Source organism: Manis javanica, chromosome 15, assembly GCF_040802235.1.
Source record: "Manis javanica isolate MJ-LG chromosome 15, MJ_LKY, whole genome shotgun sequence".
Classification (NCBI taxonomy): domain Eukaryota; kingdom Metazoa; phylum Chordata; class Mammalia; order Pholidota; family Manidae; genus Manis; species Manis javanica.
Window position 1 is genome coordinate 21,090,493 of NC_133170.1, and position 27,727 is coordinate 21,118,219.

The window sequence follows — 27,727 nt, forward strand, 5'->3', positions numbered from 1 at the left end:
TCTCTCTTCCTATGCATGTGTGTGTGTACACGTATGTGTGTTTTCAACTTTTAGCTTACCACTGAGAGTGTTCAAGTTGGGGTTTCTGGCATGATATGTATTCTGTCACCTAAGGATGCTGTCTAGTGTGGGTTACAGAGACTATCTCTCCTTCAGTAATAGATTACCTCTGGATTTTTCCTTGTTCTTTGCTCAAAACATTTTCTTTAATTTTCTTGGGTGCTGACATGTACTTAAAATGTTATTTTTATAGTTTATCTGTCATTTTTAGATATTCTATAATAGGAAGTCTTCTCTCAGCTTGTAGTCTGCCATTTTGCCAGAAGTGGACTTGATAAGTTTTCTAGCCCCCTCTCCCTGCAGATATTAATCTGTGTATTTCTGTCCTGTGTAATTTCTGATGTGCTCTTTTCAATACTGGAAAGAGTTGAGTATGTTCAACTTGCTTTCTCTTTCCTTTTAAAAAATGTTTTAGTTTTTTTGTGCATTTAAACTACTCATAGACTTAACATTTCATACATACAAAAAGATAAAAAGAGTAACATAATGAACACTGGCATGTGGACCTACAAGGTAAGCAGTAGGACGTCACCACCACAGTTTGTTTCCCATATTGGTGGCCTCTCTTGCACCATATGTCATTTTTAATTCTTTGTTATTGGGGATGCAAATTAGAGTGAGACTCTAACTAGTATCTTCTCTCACCAGTTTTTACAATATATACTAGATTTTCAATTTGATAAATTTTGAGAGTTGCATTAGGAATTAATACCTAGTCTGGTCCCATTTTCCTTTTGTCAGTATTTAAACTTAAGGAAAAAGTTTATTCTGTAGCTTTCAGCTGATTTTATCCTTTTTCTCTTGCCTCTACTTTCCACCTCTGGTAGATTAGTGAATGCTTACTCAAACATACTCAGCTTCTTATGTAGTATTTATATAGAATTTATTAACAAATTCATCTTTCATCCACTGCTTTAAATTCTTCTGCAAACTAAATCTTTGTGAAACAGGTCTATTTCAAATAATAATTCTTTTATTCAGCTCCTTTCCTGACTGGAGAATAAATTTAAAATACATGTTTCTGATACTTGTACTAACATTTTAATATAAAAGTTTTAAATAACTGTATCTGATTGTTTTTTTCTGTGGTTACCTTGGCCTGTTTTTACCTTGTTCTTTAGACCTGTTTCACCCCAAGGTGAAATTGGAGGTAACTTATTATTGTCTTTTGGTCCTAGACAGTATCCAGGTAGCTCTAAAATCAGCACCATTATTAGGAGACTGGAGATCTAGGTGCTGTCTCACTCTGATTCTTGGAGTCTCAGGCAGAAATTGAGTCAGTAATTTTGTCAAAGAATCTGAGTAACACTTCCTCCCCCCTCCTGGCCCCACCCCACACACAGAAAGAGAATTGGTTTTGAGATATGTCTAAATAAGCATACTTTTCTCTGCTGATTTATGTGGATTTGATAAAGAGTATAAGTAAGTGACAGCTTTTATTTTCAAGAGTATTAAACACAAGTATACTAATTCTCCGTGGTGAAACTGAATTATCAATTGCTTTTTGAGTAATGCAGTGTTTTTAACTATATGATAGCTTTTTAAATATTGCTCTCTTCATTGACTGAACCTATCTGAAGGAAAAAAAAATTATTGAAAAAAAGCCCCACTCATTTTCTGATCTTTTTCACACTTTATTTAGCAGAGTTAAGGGTAAATACAAGTTAACTGGTGTCAAAGTAATACAATGTTGAAGTGACTATACCATTTATATAGTACACATTTTGATGAAAATTCCAAGGTAACCTAACCTAATCCCACTTTCACCATTTTGCAACATCCTCTAAACTGAAGACAAAACCTTTTTAAGAATATTTATTATAATACCCATTTTGTTGATATCTTATAAGTAAAATGAGACTATTGTGTGTGATACATTGAATGAATTAGCAAATTAAAACCTCCAATTGTGGGTTGTCACTGTATATATAAGGAATTGGATACCAAAAGCTTGAAAATTTGTGGAAGAAACTTGAAAATCCGTTTTTATCTACACAGGTCTTTGCATATTTATACTTAGTAAAATCCAAGCAGTAATTGTGAACTTTATAAATTCCATTTCTCTAATTATAAGACTTTCATATGGAAGGCTGTTGTTTGGGAAGGAATTTATTAGGTGCTCTGCTTCCTTACAGGGTCTTCATAGCTTAAGAAAATACCACCTGGGGCTAATTATTAGTGAATATTTAGGGTAAGCAGGTTAATGAGTTAAATACTTTAATACTACCTGTAAAAAGAACATTGTGCTATGGATAAACAGGTGCTTGAGAAAGTCAGCTTCCTCTTTACTGATACTAAACTCTGAGTGCATCAGAATTCCTTGGGGTGTCTTTTAGATAATATTGATGTCTGGGTCCCAACCCAGAATCAATTTAAGCGGAATCTCTGATGGATAACCCAAGTTACTGATATTTTAATGAGTTTTGCAGGTCATTCTCAAGTGCTACTAGGGTTGAATAATATGTTTTTGGTATTTCATGCTGCTGCTGTTGGTGGGAGTGGTGGTGCTTTTATTATTTTTGGTGTGTTTGTGTGGAAAGGAGGGGTAGACATTGTTTTAAGGATAACTTGTATTAATTTGTTGGGCTTTTGTAATAAAATAACTATATCTGGTGGCTTGTAAACAATAGAAATTTATTTCTCACAGTTCTGGAGGTTGGAAAGTCCAAGATCAAGGTACTGGCAAATTTGGTGTCTGGTGAGGCCTGGTCTGGATGGCCATTTTTTCACTGTAACCACACATGTGCTGTAACCACACAAGGGTGCTTTCTTGGGCCTGTTTTCAAGGGCTCCACCCTCATGACCTAATCACTCCAGAGGCCCCTCCTCCTAATTACTGTATGACCTTGGGAGGTAGGATTTGGACATGAGTTTTGGGGCAACAGACATTCAGACCATATAGCATATGTTAATTATATGTACAGTTCTAGTTTCTGAATATTCAAGTAGTGGTTATCTCATGGTCATTGTGTTTTGATTATTATTACATTTTGAAATAATGAAGTGTGGATAAAGCAAACAGTTTAGTTGTATTTTCTTCTGTACCTCATTGTTTCATTGTTTATGGTAACTAAATATCAAATTTTAATGTTTTTCCATCTGTCACAAAGTGTTCCCTTTATATTGATTTTCATCACAATAATGTTTTAGATACATGTGTATAACATGACATTTGCATGACAGTTTTCTGCCAGTCATTCTGTTTAGTGTTGACATTGGCCCTAAGTGGGAGGAGTCACAGTAGATTGAGGGAAGATCTGTGAGGCTTTGAAACATGCCATTTGTTAGATGGTGAGGGTTGAGAGAGTTACAAGATATGAGGCTTTGGTAGGACAAGAGTTGAAGTGACTTTGTTTAAACTTTAAAGAATGTTTTGGGATGGTATTTTGACGAAAAATGTTAGTGTTCATAGTTTTAAGCAATCTCTCTAATTTACACAGTAGAAGTATTTTTAAAGAGGATATTGGGTTACTCGTAGAATTTCCTAAATGGTAGATGAACCGGGCTTGAACTTTACAGCCAAGAACAATGCTACAGATCATACTATCGGCCTGTTCCAGTGAAGACACCACTGTCAGATAGCAAGTTCACCACTATTTGTACTCTCTCTTGACATACGGCAACAGATACTTTAAAAACTGCTGCCACTGATCCCTTGTAAAACTGGATTAAAGAAGGATTAATGAACTCAAACTGAATTTAATTAGCCATTGCTATTCCCTCCCTGCCCCCCAAGAATGGACTGTGGTCTCTGCTGCTTCCTCCTCTTCTGCTTCCATCCTTCTCTCTTGCTTTGTCAGCTGGCAAAACCCAGTTCTTAAGCCCCTGTCCCAATTGCAAGGGAGGTTTGGAAGTCACCTGGAGCTTTGGAAAGCAAGAAAACCTGGTGTTTTCAGTTTCTTTACTTTCAGGAAATGGCTCTGCCTTATAACATGGAGGATTTTTCAATCTTAGGAAGGTAGTTTAGATGCTGGGTAGCCCCCTAAAATGTTAAGTATCTATGACAGAACATTTTGTGAATTAATGGTCAATCATAGGTTTGTGGATAACTTTGCTACAATTTGAATATTGTTTTTTCCCCCTTTCTAATGTTGAAAGAAGGAATGAGGTATGACAGTGGATATAGAAAACAGTTATTAGAAATATAAATTTAGTGAGTTTAATGAGTCTTAGGAACAATCTAAGTCAATTTAAAGTAGACAATACCAATTATGAGAGTTAATGTTCTTTAGGTAAATGCTACTTGCTGAGAAATCACCTTTACTCCTGATAATGAAACCAGTTTCTGCCCCCATTAGCCCTCATAAAGAAGCTGCTATTAATGTAATAAACAACACCCTTATAATATCCACAGTGACCAGTTTCTTTGGCATTTGTTCCAGTAGCATCAGGGCAAAGTGTAGTTCAGTAAAAGCAAGTAAAGTGAGCCAAGAAGTGAACTGGGACTATTTAAGGGCAAGGGTAAGGTTCTCCTCAGAAACTAATTTTGGGAATCCTGTAATTAGACAGGTAATTGAAGGCATGACTAAAATAGCTACCTTGAAAAAATAAATTCTCTCCACCAGTCCATAAAAAAAAAGCCAGTGAAGCTATGTATGAATAGCTACTAGATTTGAGCTGAGTGATACTCTAGTACACCTGCTGAGGTAACCTAGTAGTAGCAAAACATTTAGAGAATAGAGACTAATTAAATAGAGTTATTAGGTATAAACCAATTTTAAATTTAGGGAAATATTATCGCATAGTAAAGCTTCATAGGTATTGCTGTGAAAATCTGTACAGTGGGGACACAAAGGAGAGAGTATTCAGTTTTACCTGAGGGGCTATTTCAGGTTGGTGCTTTCTAGCTGAGCAGTTGTTGGCCAGAGGGACAAAGCATGGGAATGGGCAATAGCTTCCAATTAGTAAGAGCACTATATGCCAGACTCTCCCTTGGCATTGCACATTTGAGGAATAGCAAACAGCTTTTGTAACTGGAGCATAGTAGAAGAATAATGGGATTCATTAAAATGAGATTCTACCTGTATTTTTCTGGGATATGGGCTTTGTAATAAGAAGCACAAGGTAGCCCTAGAGCAGGTGAGTGCAGACCATTATTAAATATTTGAGTGCCGACTACAACAAATACGCTTGCCATTGTGTTACATTGTTTTATGATAGGGGATACAACAATGAATAAGCAAGGACCTGAAACATAGAGGGGTGGGAAACTTGTAGAATCCTCATATTGGCTGTGTTTGAAATGTACAGAGTAATGCAGGAGCACAGAGGAGTGTGCTTGAGGGAGTTACGGACGGACTGCTTCGCGAAGGTGTGCTGTCATTTGAACTCTCCTGAAGAATCAGAGTATTTATGAGAGCGCCTAGAAGGAGGAGAGAGGCATTCCAGACAGTTAATATGTCATCTTTAATATATTTAAAGGACCTTAAAATGCATCACCTATGATTTCTTCACAAAGAGGAATGTGGATAACAGCAATTTGGGAAAATTACTGTAGTTAGCATTTTCTTTAATAATACTAGGGAATTAAATGAATTTAGTCTGTTATTTATTTTCAGGTTTACAAGCTTTATCTTCCAGTAGTGGTATACCAATGTTATTTATGAATTAAATATATTCTTTGTATTATAACCACTAACACTTTTAAATTAGTCCACTGAGTGGGTGCTTAAGGGTAATTCTCAGCAATCTAACCAGTTTATACATGTAGAATTCCATTATTTTGCATATTGTCACAGCAAGGATTTTATTTAATACAGCCATCCCCATGTTCTTTCCTGTCCCTCAAAAGTAGAATCTTTACCATCTGGTTACTGTACAGATTTTCTGTAAAAACAAATCCTCGAAAATGGATCCTTTCACCATCTTCCATTACTCACCATTTACTATTAAAATATAATACCAATACAAATAGTCAAGTAGAGGAAAGAAAAGAAGCATAGCAGATTTCAGGTTTTTTTCGTTGTAATTCTAGTAGGAAACAGATACCTTGAATTCTCCAACCTTCTTTTCACTTAAAGCCTAATCTGCTCACCAAAGGAAGACGGAAATAGTTCAGGGGTCAGGAAGGGGAAGGATATGTGAATTTTGCATGGCACTTTTCTTTTCATTTTCATTAGAGTCAGAAGTTTTCTTCACTGGCTATTATTCCAATTTGATTTAATGACAGATGTGATTTTAGAAGTGTTCCCATAATTATGGCAAGACAATATCTTGTAAGCCCGTGGCTTTTATATTAAGATTTTTACCTTAGAACTGTCATCTTATTTTCTTAGAATGTGGCATGACTCATACACTGAAGTTGACTTCATTTCATATCAACTCCTAATTGTTACTATAGTCCAACTTCTTTGTAAACATCCTCTTTATTTTATCTTTCCTTTGTAACTGTCCCTTAATTGTTTTTTTATTTTTATTTTGGTATCATTAATCTACAATTACATGAAGAACATTATGTTTACTAGGCTCCCCCCTTCACCTAGTCCCCCCCACATACCCCTTCACAATCACTGTCCATCAGCGTAGTAAGATGCTGTAAAATCACTACTTGTCCTCTCTGTGTTGCACAGCCCTCCCCGTGCCCCCCCACACACTATACATGTTAATCGTAATGCCCCCTTTCTTTTTCCCCACCTTTATCCCTCCCTTCCCACCCATCCTCCCCAGTCCCTTTCCCTTTGGTAACTGTTACTCCTTTCTTGGGTTCTGTGATTCTGCTGTTGTTTTGTTCCTTCAGTTTTCCTTTGTTCTTATGCTCCACATATGAGTGAAATCATTTGGTACTTGTTTTTCTCCGCCTGGCTTATTTCACTGAGAATAATACCCTCTAGCTCCATCCATGTTGTTGCAAATGGTAGGATCTGTTTTCTTCTTATGTCTGAGTAATATCCCATTGTGTATATGTACCACATCTTCTTTATCCATTCATCTACTCGTGGACATTTAGGTTGCTTCCATATCTTGGCTATTGCAAATAGTGCACTGATAAACATAGGGGTGCATCTGTCTTTTTCAAACTGGACTGCTGCATTCTTAGGTTAAATTCCTAGAAGTGGGATTCCTGGGTCAAATGGTATTTCTATTTTGAGCATTTTGAGGAACCTCCATACTGCTTTCCACAATGGTTGAACTAATTTACATTCCCACCAGTAGTGTAGGAGGGTTCCCCTTTCTCCACAACCTCGCCAACATTTGTTGTTGTTTGTCTTTTCGATGATGGCAATCCTTACTGGTGTGAGGTGATATCTCATTGTGGTTTTAATTTGCATTTCTCTGATGACAAGAATTGTGGATCATCTTTTCATGTGTCTGTTGGCCATCTGAATTTCTTCTTTAGAGAACTGTCTATTCAGCTCCTCTGCCTATTTTTAATTGGATTATTTGCTTTTTGTTTGTTGAGGTATGTGATCTCTTTATATATTTTGGATGTCAAGCCTTTATCGGATCTGTTATTTATGAATATATTCTCCCATACTGTAGGATACCTTTTTGTGCTATTGATGTTGTCCTTTGCTGTACAGAAGCTTTTTAGCTTGATACAGTCCCACTTGTTCATTTTTGCTTTTGTTTCCCTCGCCTGGGGAGTTATGTTCATGAAGAAGTCACTCATTTTTATGTCCATGAAATTTTTGCCTATGTTTTTTTCTAAGACTTTTATGGTTTCATGACTTACATTCAGGTCTTTGATCCATTTTGAATTTACTTTTGTGTATGGGGTTAGACAGTGATCCAGTTTCATTCTCTTACATGTAGCTGTCCAGTTTTGCCAGCACCATCTGTTGAAGAGACTGTCATTTCCCCATTGTATGTCCGTGGCTCCTTTATCGTCTATTTATTGGCCATATATGTTTGGGTTAATGTTTGGAGTCTCTTCTGTTCCACTGGTCTGTGGCTCTGTTCTTGTGCCAGTACCAAATTGTCTTGATTACTATTGCTTTGTAGTAGAGCTTGAAGTTGGGGAGTGAGATCCCCCCCAACTTTATTCTTCCTTCTCAGGATTGCTTTGGCTGTTTGGGGTCTTTGGTGGTTCCATATGAATTTTTGAACTATTTGTTCCAGTTCATTGAAGAATGCTGTTGGTAGTTTGGTAGGGATTGCATCGAATCTGTATATTGCTTTGGGCAGGATGGCCATTTTGACGATATTAATTCTTCCTAGCCAGGAGCTTGGGATGAGTTTCCATTTGTTAGTGTCCTCTTTAATTTCTCTTAAGAGTGTCTTGTAGTTTTCAGGGTATAGGTCTTTCACTTCCTTGGTTAGTTTATTGCTAAGTATTTTATTCTTTTTGATGCAATTGTGAATGGAATTGTTTTCCTGATTTCTCTTTCTATTGGTTCATTGTTAGTGTATAGGAAAGCCACAGATTTCTGTGTGTTAATTTTGTATCCTGCAACTTTGCTGTATTCTGATATTAGTTCTAGTAGTTTTGGAGTGGAGTCTTTAGGGTTTTTTATGTACAGTATCATGTCATCTGCAAATAGTGACAGTTTAACTTCTTCTTTACCAATCTGAATTCCTTGTATTTCTTTGTTATGTCTAATTGCTGTGGCTAGGACCTCCCATACCATGTTGAATAACAGTGGGGAGAGTGGGCATCCCTGTCTTGTTCCCCATCTCAGAGGAAAAGTTTTCAGCCTCTTGCTGTTCAGTATGATGTTAGCTGTGGGTTTATCATATATGGTCTTTATTATGTTGAGGTACTTGCCCTCTATGCCCATTTTGTAGAGAGTTTTTATCATGAATGGATGTTGAATTTTGTCGAATGCTTTTTCAGCATCTATAGAGATGATCATGTGGTTTTTGTCCTTCTTTTTGTTGTTGTGGTGGATGATGTTGATGGATTTTCGAATGTTGTAACATCCTTGCATCCCTGGGATGAATCCCACTTGGTCATGATGTATGATCCTTTTGATGTATTTTTGAATTTGGTTTGCTAATATTTTGTTGAGTATTTTTGCATCTATGTTCATTAGGGATATTGGTCTTTAATTTTCTTTTTTTGTGGTGTCTTTGCCTGGTTTTGGTATTAGGGTGATATTGGCTTCATAGAATGGGTTTGGGAGTATTCCCTCCTCTTCTATTTTTTGGAACACTTTAAGGAGAATGGGTATTATGTCTTCTCTGTATGTCTGATAAAATTCTGAGGTAAATCCATCTGGCCTGGGGGTTTTGTTCTTGGGTAGTTTTTTGATTACCACTTCAATTTCATTGCTAATTGTTTTTTTTTATTAAGGTGTCATTGATATACAATCTTATGCTCAGATTTCACATGAGCAACACTGTGGTTACTACATACTCCCCTATTATCAAGTCCCCACTACAAACCCAGTTGCAGTCACTGTCCATCAGCATAGTAAGATGCTATGTAGAGTCACTACTTGTCTTCTCTGTGCTATACTTCCTTCCCTGTGCCCCTCCTATATTATGTCTGCTAATCATAATACCCCTTAATCCCCTTATCCCTCCCTTCCTACCCACCCTCCCCAACCCCATTTACCTTTGGTAACTGTTAGTCCATTCTTGGGTTCTGTGAGTCTGCTGCTGTTTTGTTCCTTCAGTTTTTGCTTTGTTGTTAATACTCCACAGATGAGTGAAATCATTTGGTACTTGTCTTTCTCTGCCTGGCTTATTTCACTAAGCAAGGTACCTGCTAGAACTGTCCCTTAATTTTTTGGGGGGGAGGTAGGTCTTCCATTCATTCATTCATTCATTCATTCATTATTAAGGTATCATTGATATACACTCTTATGAAGGTATCACAAGAAAAACAATGTGGTTATTACATTCACCCTTATGATCGAGTCCCTCCCCATACCCCATTGCAGTCACTGTCCATCAGTGTAGTAAGATGCCACAGAGTCCCTATTTGTCTTCTCTGAGCTACACTGTTCTCCCTGTGACCCCACACACACCATGTGCACCAATCATAATAACCCACAATCCCTTCTCCCTCTCTCCCCACCCACCCTACACAACCCCTCCCCATTAGTAACCACTAGTCCCTTCTTGGAGTCTGTGAGTTCTGCTGCTATTTTGTTCCTTCAGTTTTGCTTCATTGTTATACTCCATAAATGAGGGAAATCATTTGGTATTTGTCTTTGTCCACCTGACTTATTTCACTGAACATAATACCCTCTAGCTCCATCCATGTTGTTGCAAATGGTTGGATTTGTTTCTTTCTTATGGCTGAATAGTATTCCATTGTGTATATGTACCACATCTTTATCCATTCATGTACTGATGGACATTTAGGTTGCTTCCTATCCCTTAATTTTTATACTAACTTTTCTCTTATTCTGTTTTCTGGTTCTTTGAATATGGAAGGAAAAACAGTGAGGTAAGGTTGCTCATTTCATCCTTATCTGAAGTCATCATGTTGCCCCCTAAACTGTCTGTATTCCTTTTGTGGAATGACACCAGTGTGGACTCATTCACATTTACAAAATCTTTAGAGTCATCCTAGTTTAACCTTTATCTTTCTTCTTCCACATCCATCCATCCCTCAGGTTTTGTCTTTCATCAGTTCTCATTTGAAATAAATCAGAAGTTTTGTGCCTTCCTCTTCTTTCTTTAATTTTTACCCCCTCTAAACAGTCCCTCAGTATTATCACCAGGGGGTTAGTAAAATGATAACCTTAACCATTTTACTTTTCAATTTATTGTTGTAAGTGACTTCCAGTCACATACAGGTTATGCAGTATAAGCTTAGCACAGCAAAACAGGTCCCTTCTGTTCGACTTCTTTTGTTGCCGGATGTCCCCTTCGATACATTACATGCTGCCTCTCTACTAATGTTGCTCATTCTTAAATATGTCATGAATGCTAATGGCCTTTGCATATGCCATCTCTTCTTCCTGGATTGGTTTCCCAGTTTGGCAACTAAATGAAAATTATTACTTACTCTGTTAAGCTTTTATTGGCATCTCTTAGATTCACTGGCTTGATTGGACATTGCTTCCCTTGTACTCACATAATGATGTCACCCTCTTAATAACTCCCTTGATACATTTATCTCCTTGACTACTTTGCTTTGCTTTTTTTGTATTTTCTGTAGCAAGTATAATGTTTGGCTCCTAATAGGTGCTTACTACATTAAGAAAAATTTAACAGTGTGTTGGTAGTTTACAAAATACTTATGTCTTTTTGTATTTCCTGTCTCTTTCTTTCTGTATTAAATCTGGAATGAGTTTTTAACCTTAAAGTTAATCAAATAACAAATGGAAATGTTTAGTACTTATAGATGCAATTTATATTTAAATATTTGAACAAAGAAGACATCAGCAAGCTTCATTTAAAAAATGTTTTCATCAAATTCTTTTCTGACAAATGTCTGTTTTATTTGTCATAGTTGAAGTCTTTTTCTGACTGTCATCTTGGAGGTAACGACTTGATATATTTTTTAGGGTTGAACATTGGAAGTGTTATCTATTAGCTTTGATAAGCAGTGGCATGTAAACTTTACTACTAAAATTCTTGTTGGGCTAATTCATTTATAACAACGTTTTATTCCACCACAAAGGAAACACTGGTTTCTTATTTTTAAGCTTAATGCTTACTTAGACAAGGTTTGTGACAATTGTGAGACAATTATTTGTGTTTGAAGCAAATTTTTTGAGTTATAATTTATATGCAAACCTGTGTGTATTTTTACACTTATATTTTGATGGATTTTGATAAATGTTTGTACCTACCATTACCCAAAATAATGTTTTCATCACTGTACTCCAGAAAGGTTCATTAGCCCCTTTCAACTCAACCCCAGTAACTATTGATCTGATTTCTGTCACTATAGATTAGTTCTGCTGAATCTAGTACTTCATATAATGGAGTCATATAGGTCATGTAATAGGTACTTTTTGAGTCTGACTTTTCTTGTTCAACATACCTATAAAATAAATTCTTGTTGTTGAATGTATGAGTTGTTAGTTATTTTCTACTGCTGAGTAGTATTACACTGTATGAATATACCAAAGTTTGTGTATCATCCCATTGATAGACATTTGTGTTGCTTCCAATTTCTGGCTATTATTAATAAAGCTTTTGTGAACTTATATTTACAGATCATTGTGTGGAAGGTTTTTATTTGTTTGATATACATAAAAGTGGAATTGCAGGTTTATAGGGTTAAGTGTACATTTAACTTTATAAGAAACTGCCAAACTGTTTCCAAGTGTGGTTATACTAGTGGTATATGAGAGTTCCAGTTGTGCCATCCTCACCAACACTTAGTATTATTGATCTTTTTAACGTTAGCTATTCTAGTGGTTGTGAAGTGGTTATCTTATTATGGTTTTAATTTGCATTTCTCTCATGATTGATGAGCCTGAGCATCTTTTTATGTACTGATTGGTCATTTATATATCTTTTGTGAAGTCTGTTTTTTTTAAATTTTTAATTAAAGTATCATTGATGTACTGTCTCTTCTTTTTAAGGTCATGTAGGAATTTACTTTTTTTTTTTAAGGTATCATTGATACACAATCTTATGAAGGTTTCACATGAGGAACATTGTGATTATGACATTCACACATATTATCAACCCCCCCCCCCCATTTTAGTCACTGTCCATCAGTGTAGTGAGATGCTGTACTGTAGGGTCACTACTTGTCTTCTCTGTGCTATACTGCCATCCCCATGACCCACCCACATTATATGTGCTAATCATAATGCCCCTAAATCCCCTTCTTACTCCCTCCTGACCCGCCCTCCTCCAGCTGTCCCCTTTGGTAACTGCTAGTCCCTTCTTGGAGTCTGTAAGTTTACTGCTGTTTTGTTCCTTCAGTTTTGCTTTGTTGTTATATTCCACTAATGAGTGAAATCATTTGATATTTGTCTTTGTCTGGCTTATTTCACTGAGCATAATACCCTCTAGCTCCATCCATGTTGTTGCAAATAGTAGGACTTGTTTTCTTCTTATGGCTGATTAATATTCCATTATGTATATGTACCATATCTTTATCCATTCATCTACTGATGGATACTTAGGTTGCTTCCATATCTTGGCTATTGTAAAATAGTGCTGTGATAAACATAGGGGTGCATATGTCCTTTTGAATCAGGGATCTTGTTTTCTTTAGGTAAATTCCTAAGAGTGGAATTACTGGTGAAATGGTATTTCTATTTTTAGGTTTTTGAGGAACCTCTGTATTGCTTTCCACAATGGTTGAACTAATTTACGTCCCACCAACAGTGTAGGAGGGTTCCTCTTTCTCCACATCTTCATCAGCATTTGTTGTTCCTTGTCAATAGGATGTTGACCATTCTAAGTGGTGTAAGGTAATACCTCATTGTGGTTTTAATTTTCATTTCCCTTATAATTAGCAATCTGTAACATCTTTTTATGTGCCTTTTGGCCATCTGAATTTCTTCTCTGAAGTGTCTGTTCAGATCCTCTACCCATTATTTAATTGGGTTATTTGCTTTTTGGGTGTTGAGATGTATAAGTTCTTTATATATTTTGGATGTGAACCCCTTATCAGATGAGTTGTTTACTAATATATTCTCCCATACTATAGGATGCCTTTTTGTTCTGTTGATGGTGTCCTTTGCTGTACAGAAGCTTTTTAGTTTGATATAGTCCCACTTGTTCATTTTTTATTTTGATTCCCTTGCCTGAGGAGATGTGTCCAGGAAAAAGTTGCTCATGTTTATATTCAAGAGATTTTTAACTATGTTTTCTTCTAACAGTTTTATGGTTTTATGACTTATATTCAGGTCTTTGATCCATTTTGAGTTTACTTTTGTGTATGGGGTTAGACAATAATCTAGTTTCATTCTCTTGCATGTAGTGTCCAGTTCTGCCAACACTGTTTGTTGAAGAGGCTGTCATTTCCCCATTGTATATCCATGGCTCCTTTATCATATATTAATTGGCTGTGTATGTGTGGGTTTATGTCTGGGCTCTCTATTCTGTTCCATTGGTCTATGGGTCTCTTTTTGTGCCAGTACAAAATTGTTTTGATTACTGTGGTTTTTGTAGTAGAGCTTGAATTTGGAAAGTGTTACCCCCCCCCCCCCCCCGCTCCCCACTTTATTCATCCTTCTCAGGATTGCTTTGGCTATTCCGGGTCTTTTGTGGTTCCATATGAATTTTAGAACTATTCTAGTTCATTGAAGAATGCTGTTAGTATTTTGATAGGGATTGCATTGAATCTGTAGATTGCTTTAGGCAGTATGGCCATTTTGGCAATATTAATTCTTCCTATCCATGAGCATGGAATGTATTTCCATTTATTAGTGTCTTCTTTAATTTTTCTCATGAGTGTCTTATAGTTTTCAGGGTATAAGTCTTTCACCTCCTTGGTTAGATTTATTTCTAGTTATTCTTTTTGATGCAATTGTAAGTAGAATTGTTTTCCTGATTTCTCTTTCTGGTAGTTCATCATTAGTGTATAGGAATGCAACAGATTTCTGTGTATTAATTTTGTATCCTGCAACTTTGCTGAAATCAGTTATTAGTTCTAGTAGTTTTGGAGTGGATTCTTTAGGGCTTTTTATGTACAGTATCATGTCATCTGCAAACAGTGACAGTTTAACTTCTTCCTTACCAATCTGGATGCCTTTTATTTGTTTGTGTTGTCTGATTGCCATGGCTAGGACCTCCAGTACTATGTTGAATAAAGGTCGGGGGAGTGGGCATCCTTGTCTTGTTCCCAATCTTAGTGGAAAAGCTTTCAGCTTTTCACTGTTAAGTATGGTGTTTCCTGTGAGTTTGTTGTGTATGACCTTCATATGTTGAGGTAATTGTCCTCTATACCTACCATTTTGTTGAGAGTTTTTATCATGACTGGTTGTTGAATTTTGTCAAATGCTTTTTCAGCATGTATGGAGATGATCTTGTGATTTTTGTCCTTCTTTTTATTGATGTAGTGGATTGTGCTGATGGATTTTCAAATGTTGTACCATCCTTGCATCCCTGGAGTGAATCCCACTTGATCATGATGTATGATCTTTTTTGATGTATATTTGAATTTGGTTTGCTGATATTTTGTTGAGTATTTTTGCATCTATGTTCATTAGGGATAATGGTCTGTAATTTTTCTTTTTTTGTGGTGTCTTTGCCTGGTTTTGCTATTACAGTGATGCTGGCCTCATAGAATGACTTTGGAAGTATTCCCTTCTCTTCTACTTTCTGGAAAACTTTAAGGAGGATGGGTATTGGGTCTTCACTAAATGTTTGATAAAATTCAACCATGAAGCCATCTGTGCCAGGAATTTTGTTCTCAGAAATTTTTTTTATTATCAGATCAATTTCATTGCTGGTAATTGGTCTGTTCATATTTTGTATTTCTTCCTGGTTCAGTCTTGAAAGGTTGAATTTTTCTAGAATGTTGTCCATTTCATCTAAGTTATCCAGTTTGTTAGCATATAATTTTTCATAGTATTCTCTAATATTTTTTGTATTTCTGTGATGTCTGTAGTGATTTTTCCTTTCTCATTTCTGTTTCTGCTTATGTGTGTAGACTCTCTTTTTTTCTTGATATGTCTGACTAAGGGTTTATCTATTTCATTTATTTTCTTGAAGAATCTACTCCTGGTTTCATTGAGTCTTTCTATTGTTTTATTCTTCTCCAGTTTATTTATTTCTGGTCTGATGTTTACTATGTCCCTCTTTCTACTGACTTTGGGCCTCATTTGTTCTTTTTCTAGTTTTATTAATTGTGAGTTTAGACTGTTAATATGGGATTGTTCTTTTTTCTTGAGGTAAGCTTGTATTGCAGTATAGTTTCCTTTTAGTATGGCTTTTGCTGTGTCTCACAGATTTTGGGGTGTTGAGTTGTTTTCATCTGTCACCATATATTGCTTGATCTCTGTTTTAATTTGGTCATTGATCCATTGATTATTTAGGTGCATGTCATTAAGCCTTTGTGTGTTTGTGGGCTTTTTTGTTTTCTTTGCATAATTTATTTCTAGTTTCATACCTTTGTGGTCTGGGAAGCTTGTTGACACCATTTCAATCCTTCTGAATTTACTGAGGCCTTTTTTGTGACCTAATATGTGATCTATTCTGGAAAATGATCCATGTGCACTTGAGAAGAGTATGTATCCTGCTGCTTTTTGGTGGAGTGTTTTGTTGATGTCTGTTAGGTCCATCATTTCTAATTTGTTGCTCAGTGCCTCTGTCTTCTTGCTTACTTTCTCTCTGGTTGATCTGTCCTTTGGAGTGAGTGATGTGTTGAAGTCTCTGAAATGAATGCATTGCGTTCAATTTCCCCCTTTAATTCTGTGACTATTTGTTTCACATATGTAGGTGCTCCTGTTTGGGTGCATAGATATTTATAATGGTTATGTTCTCTTGTTGGACTGACCCGTTTATCATTATGTAATGTCCTTCTTTGTCTCTTGTGACTTTCTTTGTTTTGAAGTCTATTTTGTCTGATACAAGTCCTGCAACTCCTACTTTTTTCTCCCTATTATTTGCATGAAATATCTTTTTCTATCCCTTCACTGTTAGTCTGTGTATGTCTTTGGGTTTGAAGTGAGTCTCTTGTAGGCAGTATTTATATGGGTCCTGTTTTTTTATCCATTCTATAACTCAATGTCTTTTGATTGGTGCATTCAGACATTTCCATTTAGGGTAATTATCGGTAGATACGTACTTATTGTCATTGGAGGGAGGCTTTAGATTCATGGTTACCAAAGGTTCAAGGGTGGCTTCTTTATTATGTAACCGTCCAAGTTAACTTGCTTATGCTATTTCAAACATAATCTAAAGGTTGTTTTTTTTCCTCCCTTCTTTCTCTTCCTCCTCTACTCTATATATTAGGTATTATTTTTTGTACTCTTTGTGTATCCCTTGACTGACTTTGTGGGTAGTCAATTTAATTTTGTATTTGCTTAGTACTTAATTTGTCTACTTCCTTTACTGTGGTTTTATTTTTTCTGGTGACAGCTATTTAGCCTTAGAAGCACATCCACCTATAGTAGATAGACATCCACCTGTAGATATGTTTTGTGGGAGGTAAATTCCCTCAACTTTTGCTTATCTGGGAATTGTTTAATCCCTGCTTCAAATTTAAGTGATAATCTTGTCAAGTAGAGTATTCTTGGTTCTAGAGTATTCTTGGTTGGAGGTCCTTCTGTTTCAGTTGCATTAAGTATATTATGTTACTCTCTTCTGGCCTGGAAGGTTTCCGCTGAGACGTCTGGTGGGTTTCCTTTGTACATGACCTTTTTTCTCTCTCTCTGGCTGCTTTCAATACTCTCCTTGTCCTTGATCTTTGCCATTTTAATTATTACATCTCTTGCTGTTGTCTTCCTAGGGTCCCTTGTGAGGAGATCTGTGCACTTCCATGGCCTGAGAGACTATTTCCTTCCCCAGATTGGGGAAGTTTTCAGCAATTATTTCCTCAAGAACACTTTCTATCCCTTTTTCTCTCTCTTCTTCTGGTACCCTATAATGTCAGTATTATTCTGTTTTGATTTATCTTACCATTCTCTTATTATTCTTTCATTCCTAGAGATACTTTTTTCTCTCTGTGCCTCAGGTTCTTTGTTTTCCTGTTCTCCAATTTCTATTTCATTTCCTGTTTCCTCTACCTCATCTAATCTACTTTTAAATCCCTCCATTGGATGTTTCATTTCATATACTGCATTTTTCAAAGTTTTTGTGTCTTAAAGTTGTCTCTGTAATCTTGAATATTTTTCTGTAGCTTTGTGAGCATGTTTATGATTTTTATTTTGAAATCTTTATAAGAAGACTGATTATTTCAGTTTCACTTCATTCCCTTAAACAAGCCCTTTTTCTGATGTTTGAGGGTTTTTGGTTCATACAGAATTCTTTTGCTGTTTCATATTTCTAATGATTACTATGGAATAAAGCTTTGTGTAGGCAGTGCCCTCTAGTGCTCAGAATCTGTTCTCTTTGGAGCTGCCCAGCACCTGGAGCAAAGGTGGGGGTCACCGGCACACAGCTCCAGCATTTCTCTGGAGAAAAGTGCTCTTTCCTGTTTCCTGGCCCCAGTGCTTGCCTCCACTGCAAAGTCCATTGGGCTGAGCACACAGGGAGGAGCCTCTGCATTACACCTCTCTACCTGCTGGAGGCAGGGCAGCCCTCTGGCTGGCCTGGCACAATAACAGGGGCAGCAGATGTGGAGATAGATGCCTTCTGGGAGGAAGGAATGACAGGCTGTACATGGCGGCTGGGGTTCTTGGGGCTGTGTTGCCCGTCAGGGGGATGGAGCATCTGAAACCCCTGAAAGTTCTCAACCTGCTGGGCTGAGTGTGCTGGGATGATTTTGTGCACCTGTCCTTTCTCCCAAGCAGCAAGCTCTGTGTAATCCTTGCCCCTTTAGCATCCCTATTGCTGTTGGGAAGTCTTTCAAAGTGCCCACCTTACTTTTGTCCTGGAGAGGCCGGTTGTGGGTCCCTGTTCTCCATAAGTGGCTGAAATCTCAGTCTGTCCGTGTATTTGCTTTCCAACCCCTGTATTCTCCAGAGCACCATGTAATATATGTTCGTGCTCCCACTGCTGATCTCCAGGGCTGTGTATTTATCAGTCTTTGGCTTCTACTCCCTCCCTGCTCCGTTTCTCTTTCTCCTGCCTGTGAAGTGGGGTCGGGGGAGGACTAGGGTTCCACTGGATGGTGGCTTTTGTACTTTATCCTTTTCTTTGAGGTCTTCTCTTTTCCCCAGATGTAGGCAGTCTGTTGCAATCTTCGGGTCACTCTTTTAGGATTAATTGTATTTGCTGTATTTTTATGTTATATGTGGCTTTTGGGAGGAGGTTTCTGCCTCACTTCTGACTTCACCATCTTTTTCCCCTCCCTCTTAAAGTCTTTGACCTATTTAAAATAAAGCAAAATTAAATTAAAGTGCATTAAATTTACAGTTTTTGGTGGCAGACAAATTAAGACATGCATTCATTTGGTTAATCACCACCACAATTAATATATGGAGTATTTCCATGGATCTACCCACCCCCCACAAAAATTAACTCTTGTTCCTTTATTATCAATCCTTCCCCTCACCTATAGTTCTAGGCAACCACTGATCTGTTTTCTGACTCTATATAGTTTTCTCTTCTAGAATGTCATATAAATGGAATCATATGTCATGTAGTATACTTTGAATCCTGTTTCTGTCTTACCTATAAACCATTTAAAATTTGTACATTTTGTGTGTATCAGTATTTTTATTGCTGAGAGTATTCTATTATATGAATGTGCCACAGTTTGTTTATTCATTCACCGTTTGAAGGCATTCACTGTTTTTTGGCGATTATGAGTACATCTGCTAGAAACATTTGCATACAGGTTTTCTGTGTGACCACATATTTAATTTCTCTTTAGTAGATGCCTAGCTGTGGGGTTACTAGATTTATAGAAATGTTTAACACTGAAAGTAGATGTGCTGTTTTGCATTGATACTAGCAGTATGTAAGAGATTCAGTTGCTCTGTATCTTTAGAAGCTGTTTGTACTGTCAGTTTTTTAAAGTTTAGCCATCCTAATAGGTATGCATTGAGATTGTACTACAGTTTTAATTTGTATTTCTCTGGTGAATAATTGTTGAATATTTTTTGTGTGCTTTTATGTCACTTGTATGTTTTTTTTCCCTATGTTGTTTTTTGTTGATGTGTCTTTGCAGGTATTCTGCCCAGTTTTTAATGGAGTTGTTTGTCTCTCATTGAGTTTTAGGAGTTCTTCATATATTGTAGATATAAGTCCTTTGTCAAATCCATATATGTATACTGCAATACATTGAATGAAGAAATCTCAAAGTTATTCTTGACAACAAGTTAAAATGACAAGATAATTATATTTATTTCCAAGAAGGTATCTGCCTTATACCTATGTTTTATTAACCAGTTTGTCTTTTTGTGTTTAAAATAAAAATGGTGTTCTGTGGAAAAAACAGCTATTTCAGCTATAAGTTTTGAGTTGGCCCATTGTTTTTTCTCAAGATAACTGTTACTAAACTTTCATAAGCAGCAGAAGCACTTTATCTGTACTTCCCATTTTGTCAAACAGAATATTAAATGTATAATCAAGGTCAAGATCTACTCAAATTAATATTTTTTCTGCCTTATCAAGGACAGTGTTCTTTGAGACTGACTTTGCTTTTGTATGTGGTGAAGAATAAATACATTGACTACTTTGAGGTGGCTGTGCGACTGCCTTGGCTTACATTAAGGTGCCAGCTCTCATTGCTTTTTGACCATCCATTCAAATATCAACACAGTAGTTCAGGGTAATCTGTGCAATTCAAAGAAGTTACTTAACACTTTGAATATTTTGGCACCACTTATGTTTATTTTTCTTCCCATTCACATAAAAGATCTTTGGTGATTAGTTGGTACTGATACAGATGAACAAGCAAAACAGTAAGTTGAGCCATATCTTTAGATTCATTTATGTATAAGGCAAAAACACAATCTGTCAGGTGACAAAGTAACTTCTCACTTCACAATTGTAACTAAATTTTTAATTTGTTGTGTTTCCATATCATTGGAAATTGGTAGTGCTATCATTTTTTGACTTTAATTTGAAGAGGAAATTAGCAGTTTAACTGGAGAAGGCTTTATTAGTCTGCCAGTTGTGTGACTCTTTGCAGCTGAAAAGCTGTGATAAACGTTGTTCAGCTTATAAGGAGGTCATATTTACGCATAAACTATGCAGTTTCTTTTTCCTTAAACTGAATGATTGGTCTCAAAATAATATTCAACTTAATTGGAGTCCTAATACTGTTTACAGTAAGCCAGTGGAAAGGTTGCTTTTATGCTAGTTTTATTTACAGTTTTGCTCAGGGTCTTGGAATAGATTTCCTCCCTTCTGTGAGTCAGAGAACTCTTTTGTAGATCAATTTCATCTTCTTCAACATCTTTATATGTAGGCAGTACAGCTATGGGTGGAGGAAGTGAATCTTCTAAGTTTCCCATTTTTAAGACAACGATCCATCTTTAGATACAAGACAAACTCAAGTAAATTTTTCTTTTATTTTAGAATAGGATACTAGTAACTTCCAAAATAAAACTGTTTAAAATTAAGAAATATTGCAGAAACAAAGCAGAGTATTTACTTCTTGGTATGTTTCTGCCTAGGCACAAGGAAATTTCAGGACTTCAAAAATAATTCTTTAGATGATGATGTGGTAGAGATAATAGATAAATCAGAGATAGCTAGCAAGAGTGCAGAAGTGCTGAGAACAGACTGAGCTAATCTCTGAACATTTATATATTTGTATCCAAACTTTGCTTCCTTAGAAACTTGTAGAAAATATAAGAATAGAGAAACACGTTCCATAAACTGTCAGGGTAAAGTCAGCATCATACCTTATGTAGCCTTGGGAAACTACAGCATGAGAGTGAAAAAGGCTGAGTAAATACTAAAAACTTATCAATATTATAAGACCTGCGGACACCCTGAAAGGATTCCTGGGATCTCCAGGGTTCCTTGGGCCATACTTAGAGAACCACTGCTCCAAATGTGGTCTACATCTGCCCTTTGTGGTGTCTCAGCCTTCTAGCTTGGTAGAACTTTAAGACTACCCACATTGCTTGGTCTCTGGTATTTCAGTTCTCTTCTGCTTGACAAATACTAAAATGTAGTAACAGTAGTATTCTGATGATCCTTGAGGAACCAGTGTATGCACAGCCCCTTTCTTGGTAAGGGCTCATGGGGATCCCTGAGGCCCCCCCCCAGTGTAACTCTGTCCTCTTTTGGACCCTGTAGATGCCAGTCTTTTTTGATGTCCCCGCCCATCCCCCACTGCCTTCTTAAGCTCAGTGGGACCACTATTCCTAACTTTGACTCCAGCTTTCTGCTCTTTGGTTGAAAAATTGTCAGGAGGTTGAGTTAGGGTGATTTTGAAGCTTACCAGTGAGTTTCCCTTGTCTCACCATTTACAATCGTGTGCTGCCTACTTTCAGTTCCTGGAACAGCTGCCTCATTTGTTTAATTGTATGATTATTTACTGTGGGATAGCTAGCTCAGTAGAAGCTGCTGTGTAATAGCTGTAAGTGCCTGAATTGATTATTGATGGTGGTTATTAGCATTTTAAATTAGAATGGAGTGAAATAGTATGTGCAAAAATAGGGACAAAAAAACTTCATGGTGCCTTTTGTAGTTGCTGTGTTTAGAGTAGGATCAACAAAAGCGGGTCTACTGATACTCTCCTCCCCTGGGTTCTTGGCAGAAGTCCTGAGCTAACAATTGAGTTTTCCTCCCGTGACTCTGACAGGGCTCACGGTCTTTATGAACAGAGTGCCACAAGAAGTCTCTGATGACTGGCTGTCAGTGGGAAGGGAACCTGTTGGTTAACTTGCTATGACCATTGGATTCAACACAGGGAACAGCAGGAGATAAAACTGGAAAGGCATGTGTCTAGCCAATGGGTTTCAGCCCTGGGCAGTTTGCTGTGGATTCAATGTGACCAAAGAAATTGACAGAAAACATTCTTGGGGTGAAAGGGTTATACCCAACTTTATTTCCAGGTGGCAGGTCAGTCACTAAAATCCCGTTCACTCAGAGTGAGTCTGCATGCAGCAAGCCGGTCTCTGCCTCTGGGCTCCTCTGGGCCTCTCCGCACAGTCGTCCCATACAGCTGTCCTCTGGGCCTCTGTCCTCTGCACTGCCACCACTCCAGCCTCTGCTCTGCTCTCCTGCAGCCTTGAAGCCGTGCCACCATGTCACATCCAGAGCACTGGGCAGAGCTCTTTATATAGAGTCAACAGCCATGTAGTGTCCACAGGTGTGCAGTGAGCTAGTCAACCAGGGCCAGGTGAGAATTCTGGCCACAGGAACTCTCATTTTATCCACAGTAGGGTAGGCCTGAAGAAAGGCCTTAGTTAACCCTTTATGTAAATGAATATTTTGTTACTTATCCTATTGCCTTTGCTTTTTTTAATTAAAAAAATTTTTTTATTAAGGTATGATTGATATACACTCTTACGAAGGTTTCACATGATAAAACAACGTGGTTACTACATTTACCCATAGTATCAAGTCCCCACCCGTACCCCAATGCAGTCACTGTTCATCAGTGCAGCAAGATGCCACTGCCATTGCTTTTTCACCTGGAAAATTGAAGTAGAGTCCTAAATAGTATCTTTGTTTTTCTTCATTTAAATTCAACAAGCTTTCACCATGTATAATACATGTATTATAAAATGTAAAAGTTTGACCTTGTCACTCTGTCCTCATAAATAATCCAATTTACCAGTGGTTAAAAGGTCAAGTTTATGCTCATGAATACATATATTAGGCTTGGTTTGAGATTTGATCCCTCTCTTTTCTAGCTTGATCTCAGACTTCCCATTTTATGCTGTAATATTGGAATGTATACACTTCTTTTTACACAATTTGTGTCTCTGTAATGTTTTCTCCTCCTGATTTCTGATAAACCATCCTGCTCTTCCTTAACTGCTCAACTCAGATGTCATTATCTCTGACTGAACTCATAGCCCCTCCTCTTCTGCTGCTTTCAGAGCATTGAGGTCATACTTAACCTCTCTTATAGCCTTTGCTATATTATTTGAATGCTGTCTCTTCTAAAAACTGCAAATGCCAATACCACACTTCAAGTGATGTTTGTCACCTAGTAGTGCTCAGTGTTAGTTTAGCTGCCTTGAATGGAATTGCTGAAGTGAAATAATGATTAATCAAAAAAATGTTTTTCCTGTGGAGGAAAATTGGACAAATACTAAAATGTGTAAGACCATGTAAAGCCAAAACTAGACAAAGCAATCTTAATAATGAACAGATAGATTACAGTTCTCTAAATTTTTTGTTAGAACATTAACAGTTATTACTACCTGACACAAATGGACAGGGAAATGGAAAAAATAGCAAAGCATTTATTTAGTATACTATAAAGTATTAGAAGTATTAGAATTCAATGTTTTATTTCTTCATAAAAAGTTATCAAGAGTAGTTTGTGAGCAGTGTACTGCTTCTCATTGTGGAACTTACTATATGGAGCAAACATCTTTTCTGTGCCTTGATGATTTGTCATATTCCTGTTTGTTTGGATCAAGCTTTCAAAACATTTTACCCCTTGTGTTTTCAGTGTTATGAAATGTTTCAGAGAGTTCCTTTAGTGTGAAGTTTTTTGCTCACATTACTCTGGGATGTCTTCACCCTTTTTTGCCACAACCGACTTCCATCATTTATGTTGATAAGTTGGCCTTCACTAAGTTCTCCTAGCTACGTATCTGTCTGGAGTCTGGAATGGCAGCAGTGTCAATATTCCCAAGGTCAGCTGGTTCTTCTTTAACTCCATTTTATGTTCAGTTTCACTCCCCATGTTATCATTTTCCATTTATTTGTGGCACTTTCATCTTGCTTGGCCAATTTCCTTTTGATAACCCATTTTTATTAAATGTAGCATGGTTTTATCAGTGCAGGGAGGCAGCACAGCTGTACACTTTGCTGTCTGTATGAAATGAGTAACAGGTGGGCAGGGATTAGTCTTAGACTTTTGAAGATGTGATTGGTTACTGTTCATCATGCATATCCATGATTTACATAGTGATTTGTGGAGCTGGCAGTGAAATTTGTACTTTGTGCACTTACAGTTAATATACCATAACTGAAATTTGACTATATTGATGGGGAACCAGTCTTATTTAATTATATGTGGTAACTGAAGTTCACAAATATTGGACCCATGCAAAGCCATGGCTGCCTGTGAATAATTAAGAACAAGGTATTGAAAGGGGCCTGTAAGCAAGGGACCCTTATACTTTATTTATGGTAAATCTGCTTCTGAGTTGTTATATACTGTATGCATTTAACAATTAAGGAACATTTCAGAAATTGAGTATATTGGTACAGATAGAAATAATTTATTTTAATTTTAGTTTCTGAAGAATGCTTCTTCGTGATTTTATTTGCCATTTTTAGGTTGTTATTTGACTATGCAGAAGACTGCTTCTTAACCAAGCACTTAATTCATGGAATAATAGCCGATTGGGAAAAGATATATATAGATATTCATGTTACTTCCTCTAGCCCCCTTTTTCCTACTCCTTGTAGAGATCCAAAATAGTGGAAGGACTTTCAGGCAAAAATGGAAAAATTCAGGCTAGTACAAGCTACAAAGGCAAAAAATCAACAAGTCAGACAACAACAAACTAGAGAGTTTCTACACAGCGAAGGATACCATAAAAAAAAAAGGCAACCTATGGAATGGTAGAAAATATTTGTAAACTATATTATCAGATAAAGGTTAATATCCAAAATGTATAAAGAACTCATACAATTCAATAACAGAAAAATAATCAGAGGTAAAGTGAACAGAGGAAATAAACATTTTCAAAGAAGACAACTCAAATGACCACCCAGTTCATGAATATAAACACACCAAACGAACATGTTACATACCTTAAATTCACATGTTATGTCAGTTACATTTCATTAAAAAAAAATTTAAGTTAGGAATGCATACAACTTGAATTGCACAATAATAAAAGAATAAATAGTGTATGGGTTGATAACAAACTAAGAAACTGTTACACTGTTATGTAATTGACTGTTTCTTTGCTTTTTAAAACTTTTCTTGTGGATGGTGAGGGATGTTGTTTTCTTATCATAGCTTCATTTTCTAGAATTGAACTTTTTAACTTTCTGGTCCTCAGATTTTATAAATTATCTTGTCAGACTACATAATGAAATGCTATGCTACCATCAAATTCAGTTTGTGATCATTGGGCATTTCTAGTCAGTTTCTCTAAGAACTTACAATTCAAATGTACTATTTTTTTGCTAGCTGTTGTAGACAAGAGCTCTGTCATATTATCATTAGCTTTATTAAGGATGAGGCATGTATATGCCTCAGCAAAGGAATACTTCACCAAATCAGAAAGTGAAAAATTTATCCTTCATTTACTATTTTTTAAAACCTGTCCTAATTCAAAAAAATGGCCAAAATATAAATGTGTAAGAGGCAATAAACAGTAGACATTAAGCAAGTAATCAATTATAGTTATAAATGGTAGGAATATAGGGTACTTTGAGATCTTACAAGGTAGTATACAACCTAATCTGGAATTTAAAGGAAGGCTTCCTAGAGGACATATATTTAAGGTGAACTCTTAGTAAAAGGAAGCTAATTTGTAAAGGGGAAGCCCAATAGTGCCAGGGAGTATGGCACCTGTGAGGGACTGACATGTAATAAATAAGGTCAGCAGTGGCCTAACTTGAAGCTGAAGAAATGGGTAGGAGCCAGATAGTACAGTTAGAAATTATGTTAACGATTTTGCCCTTCATTCTAAAATTGATAAACCATAAATGGGAGTTATGACAGTGACATCATCAAACAACATACTAAAGCATATGTAAGGCTTCTAAGTGCTTGACATATATTAACTGGTTTAATTCATACAACAAACCTATGAGGTATGTCGGTTTTTAATTCTCATGTTATATATAGATGAGGAACAAGAGGGACAGAGAAGTGAAGTAACTTGCTCAACATCATGTTTAGGAAGTGGCAGAACTGAGCAGCCCAGCTCTGGAATCTGTGTTCTAAATCTCTGCTATATTGTCTTTTATAATCCAATTTTTCCACACTTAGAGGACTTGTAACTACTAATTACACAACTTACAAGAATAGAACAGTTCTCTTATGGTGATAATGTTGCTGCAAGATCTTAGTGAGCTAATGTAGGTAGATCCATCAGCACAGTGCCTTATGTCTAGGAAGTTTGTTTATTGCCCACCTGATACTCTCTTCCATGACTATTTTGAGTAAGCAGTTTATATGAATTACCAGTAGGCACAAATGGAATCATTCCAGCATCAATATTCCACCAATTCTTTTCTTGGGTAAAATTTGTACTTGAATTTCAGTGTATTTGAATATACTTGTTGAATACAGGTAACACCTCAGACATTGCAGGTTTGGTTTTGGACCACCGCAGTAAAGCAAATACTGCATTAAAGCAGTCAGATGAATTTTTTGTGCATATAAAAGTTATATTTACAGTACACTCTAGTCTTTTAAGTTAGCAATAACATTATGCCTAAAAAATGATATGCCTACCTGAATTAAAATATACCTTATTGCTCAGAAATGCTAACCATCTTCTGAGCTTTCAGTGAGTCATAATCTTTTTACTGATGGATGGTGCCTTGATATGGCTGCTGAACGATCAGGGGTGGTTGCTGAGGATTCTTAAAGTAAGAAACTGAAGTTTGTGCCACATTGATTGACTCTTCCTTTCATGGATGATTTTTCTGTGGCATGAGATGCTGCTTGATAGCATTTTACCCACAGTGGAACTTCTTTCAAAATTAGAAATCACTCCTTTCAAACCCCGATACTGCTCTATCAGCTCGTTTATGTAATATTCTAAATACTTTGTTGCCACTTCAACAATCTGCACAGCATCTTCACCAAGCATAGATTCTATCTCAAGAAACCTCTTTGCCTGTCAATAGGAAGCAACTCGCTCATCCATTAGTTTTATCATGAGATTGCAGCAATTCAGTCACATCTTCAGGCTCCACTTGTAATTCTAGTTCTCTTGCTATTTCTATCACATCTGCAGTTACTTGCTCCACTGAAGCCTGGACCCTTCAATTTGTGAAAAACAAAATCTGGGACACACAATAAAGCGAAATGCAATAAAAGGAGGTATGACTGTACCTCATATGTAGTTCATAGCACCCTCACTAGCTTTTAAAAAATGTGGTTTTAATCGAAATACAGCACAGTTTACCTTTAAAT

At 36.7% G+C, this 27,727-nt stretch overlaps 1 protein-coding gene across 1 annotated transcript in view; it reads left to right on the forward strand.

Annotated features, from left to right (window-relative positions):
* The window catches only part of LRP6 (LDL receptor related protein 6), a 164,879-nt gene that overhangs the window by 50,553 nt on the left and 86,599 nt on the right, over positions 1-27,727 (forward strand). The window lies entirely within an intron of this gene.